This window comes from Lepeophtheirus salmonis, chromosome 4, assembly GCF_016086655.4.
Source record: "Lepeophtheirus salmonis chromosome 4, UVic_Lsal_1.4, whole genome shotgun sequence".
Lineage (NCBI taxonomy): Eukaryota > Metazoa > Arthropoda > Copepoda > Siphonostomatoida > Caligidae > Lepeophtheirus > Lepeophtheirus salmonis.
The window spans coordinates 8,501,390-8,515,100 of NC_052134.2; the positions used below are offsets into that span (position 1 = coordinate 8,501,390).

Consider the following 13,711-nt stretch of genomic DNA (forward strand, 5'->3'; position numbering starts at 1 on the left):
ACAGGAGCTGAAATAACTCAGTTACTTAATCATTTCAGCTGTTAAACATAACCTCTTCCAAATAAATAAGATATTTGATGTTTAAAGTAGGCAGTGTGAGGTAGCCACTGTCATTGTAGATTCTAGCTATCATTATGAAATCAGTCCTAGGGAGATATTATTTCACTTCGTTAGATAACAAAGCCTTCAAACTTATTTTTTAACAACCATTGGAGCTAAATAGCCTAAAATATTAGACTCCACTCCTCGTGAAATGGACGTAATAAAAAAGTAAAAGGACCAATCCAACACTACGTACAGGACATAAAAAGAAAACATGCATAAGAGAAACAAGACGCTTGGTCACCATAATTAAATCGAGAATATTCCAACAGTTGGAGATAACTTCGTAATTATCTAATAATTATCCAATCATTTTATGGCATTTCTCTTTCACTTTACGAAAGAAAAGGTCTATTGATACATCTACTAATATTTTAATAATGTATCACGTGACAATGATCATCTTCAGTACATCCCATATGTATATCTTAAAATCAATTATAATTTGTTTAATTTGAATTACTCATTCATCACAATATTTATTTCCATCACGTCCTGATGAAGGGTATGATGAATAATAATCAATCATATTTGTACCCCATTTGACGTATTTATATACATCTGGTACGATTGATCGGCATGTTGTATGTATCATAATTCTAATTAAGTTCAAAGTACAAACTTTTTCTTTTCTTAGTACGTTGTGTCATGGCCTCCAAATTTCGTAGTGGAGGCAAAAAATCTAATTTATTTTTGAAGGGGAATCCCATAACCTTTTTGATGATTTTAACTTCACAATCAGTTATATTATTGCATTGATGAATGAGGTTCTTTAGGTATTGGGGTGTGGATGTGGTCTGTGTAGCACGTAAAAATATGTTTCTTCAAAATGTATGTAATATAGATTACAATTATTGCTTACAAATTATACTCAATTTCTATCGACAAATAACATTTAATACTCTTTAGAGAACGCCACACATTTCTTATACATTATAAGTAAAAATTCAATGTCCCAATGAATTCATGAGAAATTGAATCACTTTCTTTGAAAGGGGTCATATTGGGGTCAAATTTTATCTCATAAATAAAATGAAGCTATAGTAAAAATTATTGGCTATCTCATCAAAGAAAGTTTAATACAAAGTCAATAATTGACCAAAAAAGAACTCCGAAATATTGGGCTGTATGTACCCAAAAAATGAAAGTATCTCAATTCTTGTTTTTTATTTTATATAGCCATATACAACAAAAAATATGTAACTACCAATCAATATATGTATAAGTACTTGGCAGCTTTTATTAATAAATAGTATTTAAAATATTCCCTTTACGTAAAAACAAAAAAAGGAAGATAAAAACAAACTTCGAAGAGTCATAAAAACCATTTTCATAAACATACAAAGAAAGGACAAAAACAAATCATTCACTACCGTGCGCTCAGGAGATTCATTAAAGTAATAGATCACAGAAGAAAAAACCCTCGTGGTTTGTGGGATTGGTAAATCTCTACTATGTATTTAAATACTAAATATATGCACATAGAAATATATAAATTGTTCGAGATGATTTTCTTTTGTTCGGTCTTGTAATTTTTTGTTCACTGACTTGGACCGATATTTCCGTCCAGACCAACAAAAAGACTGTGATTGGAAATATAAACATATTAATTATTTTCTAGAACACGTCGTTACCTGTATAGTATAACACAACCTTTTCTTAGAAAAGAAACAGAAAGCAAAATTAGTCATTAGTTAGCCATTAATATTTGACTAAGGAGTTATGATAGAATAACTGTTTTATATTAGTGGACTAACGCCATAATGTAAAAATTCATTTCTTTCCTCTGAAAAAAGCCGTGATGCCAGATCAAGAACGATAGTTGTGTATACTGAATTTCACTATGAGATCAGTGCAGACCAAAGTGGGATAGAACTAAAGGAATTCTGGAAGGGATCACTGAAACATATTTGTTTTAATTTAAAAAAAAAAAAGACTATTTGTAAAATTTGTCTTTTATAAAAATTTCAATTATTGGAGGGCCCTCTTACCCCTTTTCCAGGGGCGTCTGCAGGATTATATGTTGTTGTTTTTTTTTTGGGGGGCTTTGTTTTTTATAGAAAAAAATTGAAAAATTGAATTTTTAGGAAAAAAATTTCAAAATCAATAGTTTTTCAGAGAAATTTAAATTAAATTTGAATTTTTTTCAAAAAATTTGAAAAATTTACTTAAATTTCAAATAATATGTTAAACTGTTTCAAAAAAAAAAAATTCTAGTAAAGCATAAATTTCTTAAATTTCGGGGGGGGGGATACAGCTCTTTCTGTCCACTCTCTGCAGACCCCCCTTACTAGTTAACACTATATCAGACCGGTAATGATTTTCAGACTGAAACACAACACGCGGTACTTACGCAGATACATACATACATAGAAAATAGCAGATTTCACTATATTGAACAACCTATAGTTCTTCAATATAACTTTTTAATACATCATCCCAGCATTTCAGCATGCACGCATAGTAGCATCGTAGAGTAGAATCCATCCATCCACACGCATGCATATCCTCTACTGAACGTGTACGCTTTTTTAAGAAAAACGTTTTTTTTTCTTTTTTGAGAATGCCCAAGATTACTACTTCTTCATAGAAGTATTACTACTACCTGGTTATTATTGTGAAACCTTTGCTTGAGTGGGCAAATAAAGATTGAATCTATAGCATTCGTTTTCCTTGTCAAAAAATATAAACTCAGCATTACATAAAACAATCTCAAGGAAGGACGGTGTGAATTTTGTGTGTTTGTTAGTGTCCTCTTCTCTTTTCGGATGATGAATGGAAGGGATAAGAAGGTAAGAAAGACATCTCTCCTCGGATTTCCTTTAAGACAATTAACCATCAAGAAAAGAGAAACGTTTTTTTCTCTCTCCTTTTATACGTAATAGTATTTCATTGAATGCAAAACAAAACTAGTTATTTTATATTTGGTAAAATTTAATTGATCGCCCATTGATTTATATCATTCTTAAATTTATTGCTTACAAATATTATCTATTTTATAATTACTGATCATTCGTCATTTGACATCTCAAGTGCACAAAAATACTAGTTTCATTTTCTTCAAAACTGATAGTGATACTTACTTGCGAAAAGGGAATATTGAAATTATTTTTGTCGGCATAAGAGACAAATGATTTTCTCAATACACAGTTAGTTTTGAACAAATTGTTTTTCAAGTCCTATCTATTTGCAGGTGATTTTACTGCGTAGCATAAATACGTAAATGAAGGTCAAAAAATGATGCATGCAGTAGAAAGGGCTTGAAAAATAGCTATAATTTGTCAAGAAACAAAATATGCCAAAAAGATGCAGTCATTTTCATTAAATACATGGAGGCAATAAATAATTAATAAAGAACAGTGGTTCTCAAACCTTTATCGGTGTGTAACGTTTATCCACATACCAATAGATCAAGCCTAGTTTCATTGAAATATATCAATATTCTGTGGTTTTGTTCCTATTTAATTTTCGCAATTCTTATTCCAAGGGTTAATTTGTACAGTTTTGCGTATTGCTATAATCAATTTTGCAACAAGTTTCTTGTTAAATATACTTATATTTTAGAAATAGGACGAATTGATCATGTAGAGATGGATCACAGTAAGGTCTATTTTTTAACTTCAGCTAGGATACAAAACACTTGGAAAAAAAAAATATTCGCTTCTATGTAAAGTCCTTCATTTGACTAGATTTTTTAGTATTTGGATGGATTTTTTATTAATTGTAATCAAGATTAAATAATAAATAAGTCATTTTTCAAATGCTGAAATGTTTGTATCAATTTGTTACTTACTTTGATTTTCATCTATATAGTTATTTCATGTCGAAATATGGCACTGAATCGTAGCTATACCCAAAAAAATTGATTTTTTTTAAAGCTTAAAAAGTTTTAATGGTCATTTTCGTGTTCGACGGCTTAAATAACAATAGTGTAGGTGGGTTTCAGCCTACGGGCATTCCATGACCTTCATTTTGTTACATAGTGTAATTCATCAGCGCAAATCCATTTGACTAATTAAATGAAATAATTAATGTAGCGAACTTTAGCGGCAATTATGGCTTTCAGGTGCTGGAGGATGGCTTGGCACCCGCTGGGGGTGTAGTCTTCTGTAATGACGTACAGTACATGCTGTAGTCGAAAGGTTGGGAATAGGGTAGTAAAGGGGGGCAAAATTGTCAAATAAGAGTGCAAAAAAGAACTCAAAATAATCATTCAATGCAGTCTTGCAACGAAAGAGATGGGGTTCTTTCATTTCTATGTTAAATGTGACCTATCCACTCCATAAGTCTTTTAGCACCCACTTTTTTTATAGCTCTTTGGATAGTCTGGTGTGAAACTCAGAGATCTCTTAAATGGGTCCTCATTGACTTGAGGGAATTAGACTAAGGTGTTGACTTTAAATCTTCCGGGTCCAGTTTGGCCTATTTTGACAACGTTTCGGACCTGCTGACGACATATAAGGTGGTCCTGGAGACGCCCAACAACTCGGAAGGCATGAATGGAAATTTGTCGATCACTTTCAAGTGTCATTTTCTCAACTTGTACGTAAGCTATAGAGCGCAAGTGTTATTTATCTAGTAACTAACTTTTCTTGCTTTAATATCTCTAAATCTAAATTAATCTAAATCACTCAACCTTTATTAATTATTGATTTATAAGGTGTTTAGATTTCAATAAACCGCCTTGTATCCCTCAAAAAAATTGAAATTATATGTCCGTGGATGAACTTTATTTGGAAAGAAAAAACAGGGTTTACTAGGAATGTATTTGCCTAGTACCAATAACTCCATTGATTGAGAATTGGCTGAGAATAGTTGGCTAACAACTGATTGTGTGCCTTTTCCCTCTGAGGAAATTTTGCTATATATTAAAAATATCAAGGGGGGGGGGGTGTTATTTAAATATTTTTTTCTCCTTATTCAAATTTGTAATAAAAAGGTGGATCTAAATAAATTGACGATTTCCCCTCATATGTAACTCCATTTTTTTCTATATATAAATATAAACCTTGATTCTAAGTCTTTTATATGAACACATGCATTAACTTTTAGAAAACCATGTAATGGTTTGTTGAAGTAGTTCATATTTTACTTACTTCAATTGTAATAGAAAAATAATTATATGCCTAGAGAATATACTTACAACTCTATAAAAGCAGGTAGATTAAAACAAGAATGTGTAATCAATTTGAAAAAGTAAATCTACTACTTAGTCCCAAGAAGAATAAATATATAGTGTACATATAACTTTATGTTAATTGCTGATAATGTAAAACTTAATCGGATTAACTCATTACTAAATTTTAATTATGGAACACTAATTTTTACACTCAAATCATTACCTTTTTACTTCATATCTGATGCTGTATAGCATAAATTGATTATGAATAGACAACTTTTTTTTTTCATATTGGATCAGATTTTTGAATTTTTTTCTTATTTTATTTAGGGAAGACTGGGCAATGTTTTAACAGGGAACAATAGCAATATGCCCATTTTTAGTATTAAAAAACACCTAATACTAAGTTTGCATTACATCTTATTATTTCTTACTTTCATCATTGGGGTGGGCTTAGCCCCAAAAATTATCAATACTCTTATATAAATAGGTTTACAATATATACAGGTTGGGAAATTTGAATCCGGAACAAGTTTAAGACTCAATATCTTGGCAATCCTGTGATCTATGTGTATGAAAATCTGCTCATCCGATTCAACTGACAAAACTGTACATGAAAAAATCGAAAATATTTGAGATGTCCTCCAAAGAGGAACGCCCTGCATTCATTATTATGTGCATCCATGTCCCAATCAGATTATTGAGTTTACGAAGCTGCCTAAATCAACTTTTTCCGATGTTGATAAGACTTTCAAGGAGTCTGATGGGTCGGAAACGTCTGCAAGGAAGACTCAAGATCGTTTTGAATGCAAAAAAAAAAAAGAAACGAACTCCAGACTTCCTTATGCAAGAAGGCAAAGGAAATGTGGTCTTCTACCTCGCCGAATCTGAACTCCTTGTACTATTATGTGTGGGGCGTTTTGAAGGGAGAGTCCATTAAACGTGTAGATTGAGGGCTTCCATTCTTGAGGCAATGCCCCACATTGACAAGGAGTTCCTTATCATGGCCTTTTGGATACTGTAGTTGAAGCTGTAGGTGTTGAATTTAGTGATTGACTCCAATATGGACCCTGTCATGTAAGATAGAAAAATTATAAATTGTTGTGATTATTTTTGAAAATGTATTTTTCAAAACACATCATCCTTAATGTTTCCGAATTGGAAATCGCCACCCTGTGTTCTATATATATTTAAATATTAAAAAAGGGGGTTAGCGACGCCGCTGCCGCCATAAACTCGAATGCATACTATTGTGAAAAAATATCAATAATTTATGTCAACTTTTCTTCGAAATATTAGATAAAAAATTAGTTGTGCCTAACTTAGAGAAGAGTCGGAACATTTGACGAGTCGTATTCAAATCCAATTTTTGGAAAAATTAGTCCTTAATAAAATCTTTAAATAATTTTTTTTTTATGTAACAGACTTAAGTAGAGTTAGATTCGGGCTTCGTTCAAGACAGAAAGCCTGCAGTCCGAACCTCATTTGCCAAGACCAAAAAGCATGTGGTCCAAACATTCCAGCCCGACATTCATTTCTAATGTAAAATAATTCCTTTACAACTCATACATGACATCTACTTCGATTTAATGAGAAGTTAAGGGGGAAACATTTTTTTAATGATTTTGTTAAAGAATCATTCGACAAAATTGAGAAGCGGAGCAAAAGTTAAATAAAAGACAAATAATAAAAGTAAAACACCCACCTAAAATATGTATAATCCAGTAGCCCCTCCAGCACAAAAACAGAAATTTTTGCTCTTTATTAGAATTTTTCTTGGCATTGGGTCAAATTATGCAGAAAAGGAAATAATTTAATATTTGATTTTTTTTTGTAAATAGTTATGGATTTTTGAAACTTTTTTCCAAAAACTTAATATTTGAAATTTTTTCCAACAACTTTAATTTTCTGGGAATAGCTATAGATTTTAGAGATTTTTTTCCAAAAAAAAACTAATTATTGCAATTTGAATTTAAAACAATTTTCCCAAAAAAATAATTTCTTATGAATAGCTATAAATTTTTGAAATTTTTTCAAAAAGTTTTAATTTTTGGACAAAAATTCCAAAAACCAAGTCCCCCCCCTCCAAATATATATATATCCTGCGAACGCCCAAAAACGATTGTCATATTTGAGTACAGAAGCTTTTCAGGAACCCAACATTTAATTATAATCTAATTTAGACCGAATCCCCATATTGACAATCTCTAGACATTAGCAGAAATGTTATTTTTAATTTGTTCTTAAATTAGACAATTCCGTGTAAGTTAACCATAACAAAAAGTGTGCAACTGTCCCTGGTCTTTGCAATTTTTTGAAATAGTTTTTGTCACCGAGGAAATTTATAAATATACTTGGTAATAAAATATGCATTAACCTCTTTTAAATATAATGTAATGTTGTGACAATCATTATTTAGGATTGAAAACTGCAGTTCTGTGGAGTTCAACGTCGATCCGGTCCATTTCAATCCCGCATATCAGTCCTTAAACTTATAAAATTTGTTACATGATGACGTCATTCAACTGTATTTCTTTTTTGTTTAATCAGCTCTAGTACTGAGAGTCCTGAGGACAGTTAGTTTTTAAAAACCGGTCCAAAAGACTGAACTTGACCAAATAAATAAAGACTGGCATATCACTAGTTGTATGTTTAGGTAATGGATGAAATCATTCAGTTTTTGAGAAATTGTTGTTTAAAAAAAGCAACATTTTATGGGTTTTAATTGAAGAGGATTTACGCTTTGGTGTTTCTTTTGCTCAGGGGTTAATGTTATAAAAATATTATTTTTTGACTCACCAAAAAGCTTGTGAGTCATTAAAGTTTACAATTAAACATAAATTAAGTAAATTTAATAGGTTGTTTTTGGAAGATATATTTTATTTTTGTCTTTTACCCATAAAATATTTTAATTAACATATCTTTAAAAAATAAAACTTATCATCAAATGGTCTTTTAAAAATTACAATTTTTGTAATGTAGCCTTTAGATTGAAAAGTTTGCAAACTCTAGTATTAAACTATTTCATATAAAGTTAAGGTATATAAATAATCCAACAAATTTTTGACTTTGTATTGAGATGGTGTGTTCCTGATTTTTTTTTTATCTCAAGAAACTTAAAATAACTTCTTTAGCATATTTTTTTTTTGTATTGTACAGAAATCAACATTTTATAGACTATCAATTTGCATTTATAGCTTAATAAATATGTCAAAATATTTTTTCAAAAACAAATCAGGAAATAACTTTAAAATATAAACTTTTTTAATGTGATCTTTTTTTAATAATAAGTTTTATGTCCTCACTATACGACAAACTATATTTTTGGTCATTGGGATCTGAAATGAAGAATGTATTAGACTTTCAAAAAACATCATTTTTTTCGTCCTATTTTTGTACTCACAAAGGATTTTTTCCCATTCAGATCAAAATACAGAAATAATTAAAATATTTTTTTGAATCTGGATACATGAGCATACAAATTATATTTCATATTTTCTGCTTTTATTTAGATATTTCAAGGCGAAGAATAATACAAAATTATGTAGATGTTGGAAAAAAATATTAAAAAAAACAACTTTGTAGGCAATAAAACCAGAAATTTTGTATTTTGAATGTATTTTTCATGTTTTTCGTCTTAATTTTCCGTGCTTTACATACTCATATTTATGAAAGAGCTTCTTATTCCTAATAATTTACATTTTATTGCCAATACCTTTAATTATGCTCCTGCAACTTTAAATCTGATTAAATACAATTTTATTTTGATAAAACCTTATTTAAGAGTTAGAGTCGGTGCCGTTTTAGGTGAAAACGGGTCAAAAGTCGGTGAATTTGTACCGACTCCGGGTACAAAAATGTATATAAATTATGTTACACAACTTGTTTATAATCTAAGGTTTATTTTGAGTGTTTGTAAAGTTTTCTTAATGTTTATAAGTAATATAGGTTTTACTACTATTAATTTATGAAACTTGAAATTTAACTTATTTATAATTTTACTTATAAATTTCAAACATGCTCTACGGTCTATAAAATCTCAATTTTCGAATATCTCTAAAGTCTAAATTATGATGTTGAGTAGAACATAGCCACTAGCCATACTAATTCATTACTTAGTCTTCTGAATAGTCAATTTCATCAGAGTAAAGCGTAACGTTGCAGTGAGATGTGCATGTTTTGTCATTCCTCGGCTACGAGTGGATATATTATGTTCAGAAGCTTTTGAATGTATAAACAATAGATAGATTTTGATCCATTTTATTTGTTGTTCATCTTTTTAAATACCTTCTACTCCAAATATTTTCGTTTTAACTTGTAAAAGTATTTAAAAATATAACTAATAACTACCTACAGCTACAAATTAAACCTATATACAACCCTCCTTAAAAGTGGTTCTTTTGTTTTCATTTTTGGCTTCTTAGATTCTTCTATTTTTCAATTTTCTTTAATTTAATGTTTTTACTGAAAGAATAATACATCTTTTTAAGACCCCAAACTCATATTGTTAAGATTATTTAAAAACATGTAGATATCTTATCCATATTTTGTTTTCATATAAGTTTTTTTAATATTTTAGTTGATATATACAAGAGCAAAATGAAAAAAAAAATGATACAAAATATTGGAACAACTGTTGATCATATAATTAAATACATGTTTCTTTTTTTACCCAGTTCACTAACTACGTTATAAAAAGGATGATCACTAACAGAGGTTTAAAAACAGGAACACGCCATCACAAACAAAGCATTTTTTTAAATTTTATTTTGTTGACAATATAGTGTAGTTAATCTTTAAAAAAAGACAATACAGGGTGTTCACGATAAATTGGAACTATCTTAAAATTCAACCTGCTTGATAAAAATGGAATTTGGAGTGTATTTGTTAATATGAAAAAGTTAGACATGATATTAAACAATAAATTTATTCAACATGTCTTCCCTCATCAGCCACCATCTTCTCCATCCTGCCCCTAAAGGATTTGCATGCCCTGATGACTTCCGCGGAATCGACAGCATTCCACTCCCTCGTAATGGAGCCCGGGAACTTTGTGGTGAAGACCGCAGGGACCTCTTCTCTCTCTTGCAAGCCACCTGTCATTCTGGACGTTGTAGCTTCTGTCGACAGTCCAGTTCTTCTCGTCGGAGAAGAAGATGATTCTTCCTTCATGGCTCTTCAGGTCATTGAGGAGACGTTTACACTTTGGTGAGCCTGGTGACCTTCATGGATGCCGTGAGGATGTGTTGTTTGGCCATTCGGTAGGACCTGTACCCGAGGTACGAATATCCACATTATGGATCTGGATGAAGTTTAAAGTAGTTCCAATTTATCGTGGACACCCTGTATATCGAGCATTGAGGAGGTTTCCGAGTATATAATATGATTATTTACCTTATGTTACCGAATCATTATTTTGCCCTCCTTGGTAGTCGTAGTGCATACTATCTTCATCCACTTTAAAAAGAGCTCTAACCCTTGAGGGATTCTAAGAAATTACTAAAGGGTTGATCTTATCTAGTGGTGCACATTTTATTATTTTTAATACGGAATGACATTGGTGCAAAATCCCGGAGGAGGACAACAAGACATCTTATCTCTGAACAGAACAAGCTGAGACAGTGGAAAATAGAAAAAAGGATTCATAAATTTCACAAGGCCAACAAAATTTGGCCAAAGTTTTGCTGTTTTCTGAAGAAAAAGATTTGATCGTGGATAGCACTGTGAATAAGCAGAACATCCGATGTATTACAAATGAACATATAAACAATGCCTCAGATTCATTGAGACATTTTTTTCAGAAAAAAACATCCAGCCGGAACCATGGGCCTAAGCGTTATGGATTATGGCCTCCCATTTTTGTGGAGAGAAAGGATCGGCTCAATGCAGATACTTGCATCGAACTTCTGGACAAGAAAGTGCTACCTTTGACCAGAGAAACGTTTAAGGACAACTTTGTTTTCACTAAAGATAGAGGTCCGTATCATCGTGCCGCAAGGACACAGCCCTTACTGAGACATCACTTTCTGGAATTTAGGACCTCAACATATGGCCATCCTCCTCTACAGATACAAAGCCTTTTGACTACTCGATATGGTACGCCTGGAGGCATGTGCTACTCCTCAAAGGAGTGTCCAGTCTCTAGAAGCTTCAGTCGAGAATGAATGGACCAAGCTCGAGTCTGTCTACATAGTTAAGTATGCAAGGGATTTAGCCCTCATATTGAGACAATTGTTATAGCTGAGGGCTCACATGTTGAATAAAAGTTGTAGCAGGCACTATTTTCAGATGCATTCCTTGACTAAATGTAAACACAAAACCTATCGTTTAAATTTTGCTGTTGAAAAATTGAAAAAAAATGTATGCTACTAGATAACATCAACCCTGTGATAAGTGCCTTTTGACACTTATTACTTCTTTAAAGGCGATTTTGCAGTAATTTTTTGTTTGATAGGACTTGAATTAAATTAGAATTGTTCTGTTGGTTTGCCTATTCCATCTTACCGTAAATCCCTAATAAATGTGGGGGAAACAAAACAATAGAGTAAGGCTCTATTGTTTTGATTGCAATTTTGTAAAAGTTGCCTTTTCACATATTACCTATACCTACATATGCTATGTAGATAAAATATGCTCCACACACTTTAAAGACCTTAATTATTATTATATACTGGAGAACATTGAGGGAATAGGGATTCATTATTAACATATAATTACAACATATACTCATCTCACGATTTATTATTATAATTACTATAAAGGTTAATAGTATTGCTCCGAGCATTAATGTCTCTAAAATATGTATATATATATATAGGTAGATACAGACGAGAGCTACAATTGATATGAAGTGAACCCAATTCAATGAACTTTGTATCTTAAAGGTAATGTTCAGATGATTCTTTAACAGAGCCCTGCGAGAATAAAGCGTTTTTATTACCTCTGGCTTTAGTATTTTTAATTGTCAGCCCCATTTTGACATACAAATATAACAGGCAGTTCCTTGATCTTTACCCATGTATGTCAATGGTTATTATATGAACAAAGCAATTATATTTACACTTAGATCTAGATTAAAATACTTTCTCTTTATTTGAAAAATATATATTCTACAAGTAGTAGTACCCGGTATTTTCCCGGATAAAGTTAACCTAATTAACTTTTTTGCTTAAAACACTAACTGTGTTTTTCCCTTTGCTTTCTTGGATTCTTTAGGTTGTATAGGCCACCAATAAGCCCAATATAAACATAGCTGACATTACAGATTACAATTTAAGCTGAAGCGACTACAACCCTTACATATTTATTAAGTAAAATTATCAAATTTCTTATAAAAATATTTAACAAGTAGAATGAATACTAATTGATGCCATAGACCACCATTGATTTTTGAATTAATATACAAATTACCCCATACGTCTTAGGACAGCAATTTCAGCTTTATATTTCGCTAAGATGGATGTACATTTTTGAATTTGTCTGTTGTATATGACTTAGGAGACCTTAATCTTTGTTTTTTTGCAAACCAAACTTTTTTTCTAAAACGTCTTCTTGAGCCCTAACTACGACATCATGAACTTTGATGTGTCCAAGTCATCGATCATCTATACGATCAAACGGTACAAGGAGATCGGTAGTATCGATAAAGGCCAGAAGTCTATGAAGACACCCTGTTAAATCAAGGCAAAGAGGTCGAATATGAACTGCAAAAAGAAGCGCTTCATGAAAAAGATGGATCATGAGGCTGGCATGTATCGAGAAACCATACAAGGGAAGTCAGGGAGGACTTGAGGATGAAGCCGAATCGTCTATGAAAGAGGCAGCTTCACAGCGAGGCCACAATGGCAAGGAGGCTGATTCTTGTACACACTTTTAAATCATTTGGACTGACGAGAAGAAATTCACCGTGGAAATGACTTAGAACATCTACAACGACGGGGTGATGGGTTGGAGCATCAAGGATATTCCCCTGAAGAAGCGTAGTTTACTACTCAAGACCTAAATAATCATGACAACAGCTTAGTAGAAGAAAAATCAATGTTCCGACAACCTATTTAAAAAAAATGGATGAGCTAAAAAAATCACACAATTTTCACGACTATTTATACGTACACGTCCAATTTACAGATGTAATTACCTAAGAGAACTGGGTGTACCGTACAAAGTTAAATAAACATATACATGTAAAATTAAGGAATTTTTGTTTTTAACAATAACAGAAAAGAATTTCCTCACCTCCTGTGTCGAACACAAACAATCAATTTGTAAAAGAGAGTAAAATTGTCGGAAACCCCCAATTATTAAAATGACTTTTTTTTGTTGTTGTTGACGCTCATGTCTCTTCCGCCTGTCGTCATGAAGATCCAATTTAAAGGAATATATATTTCTTTATTTTGAGGAGGGAGTGGAGCAAAGCTATAAACTATGTGATGGCACGAAGACCATGTGATCAATATTTGTCCAAAATAGTGACTTACATACAACAACGTT

General features: G+C 31.7%; 1 protein-coding gene across 2 annotated transcripts in view; it reads left to right on the forward strand.

The window, feature by feature from the left end:
- Positions 1-2,490: 2,490 nt before the first annotated feature.
- The window catches only part of LOC121116540 (glutamyl aminopeptidase), a 35,490-nt gene continuing 24,269 nt past the window's right edge, over positions 2,491-13,711 (forward strand). The window contains exon 1 of one of the 2 annotated variants that reach the window (XM_040710803.2): positions 2,491-2,894. The gene's annotated coding sequence lies outside the window, so the exon portion shown is untranslated. The remainder of the gene's footprint in view (positions 2,895-13,711) is intronic. The other variant, XM_071887599.1, reaches the window with a different exon arrangement.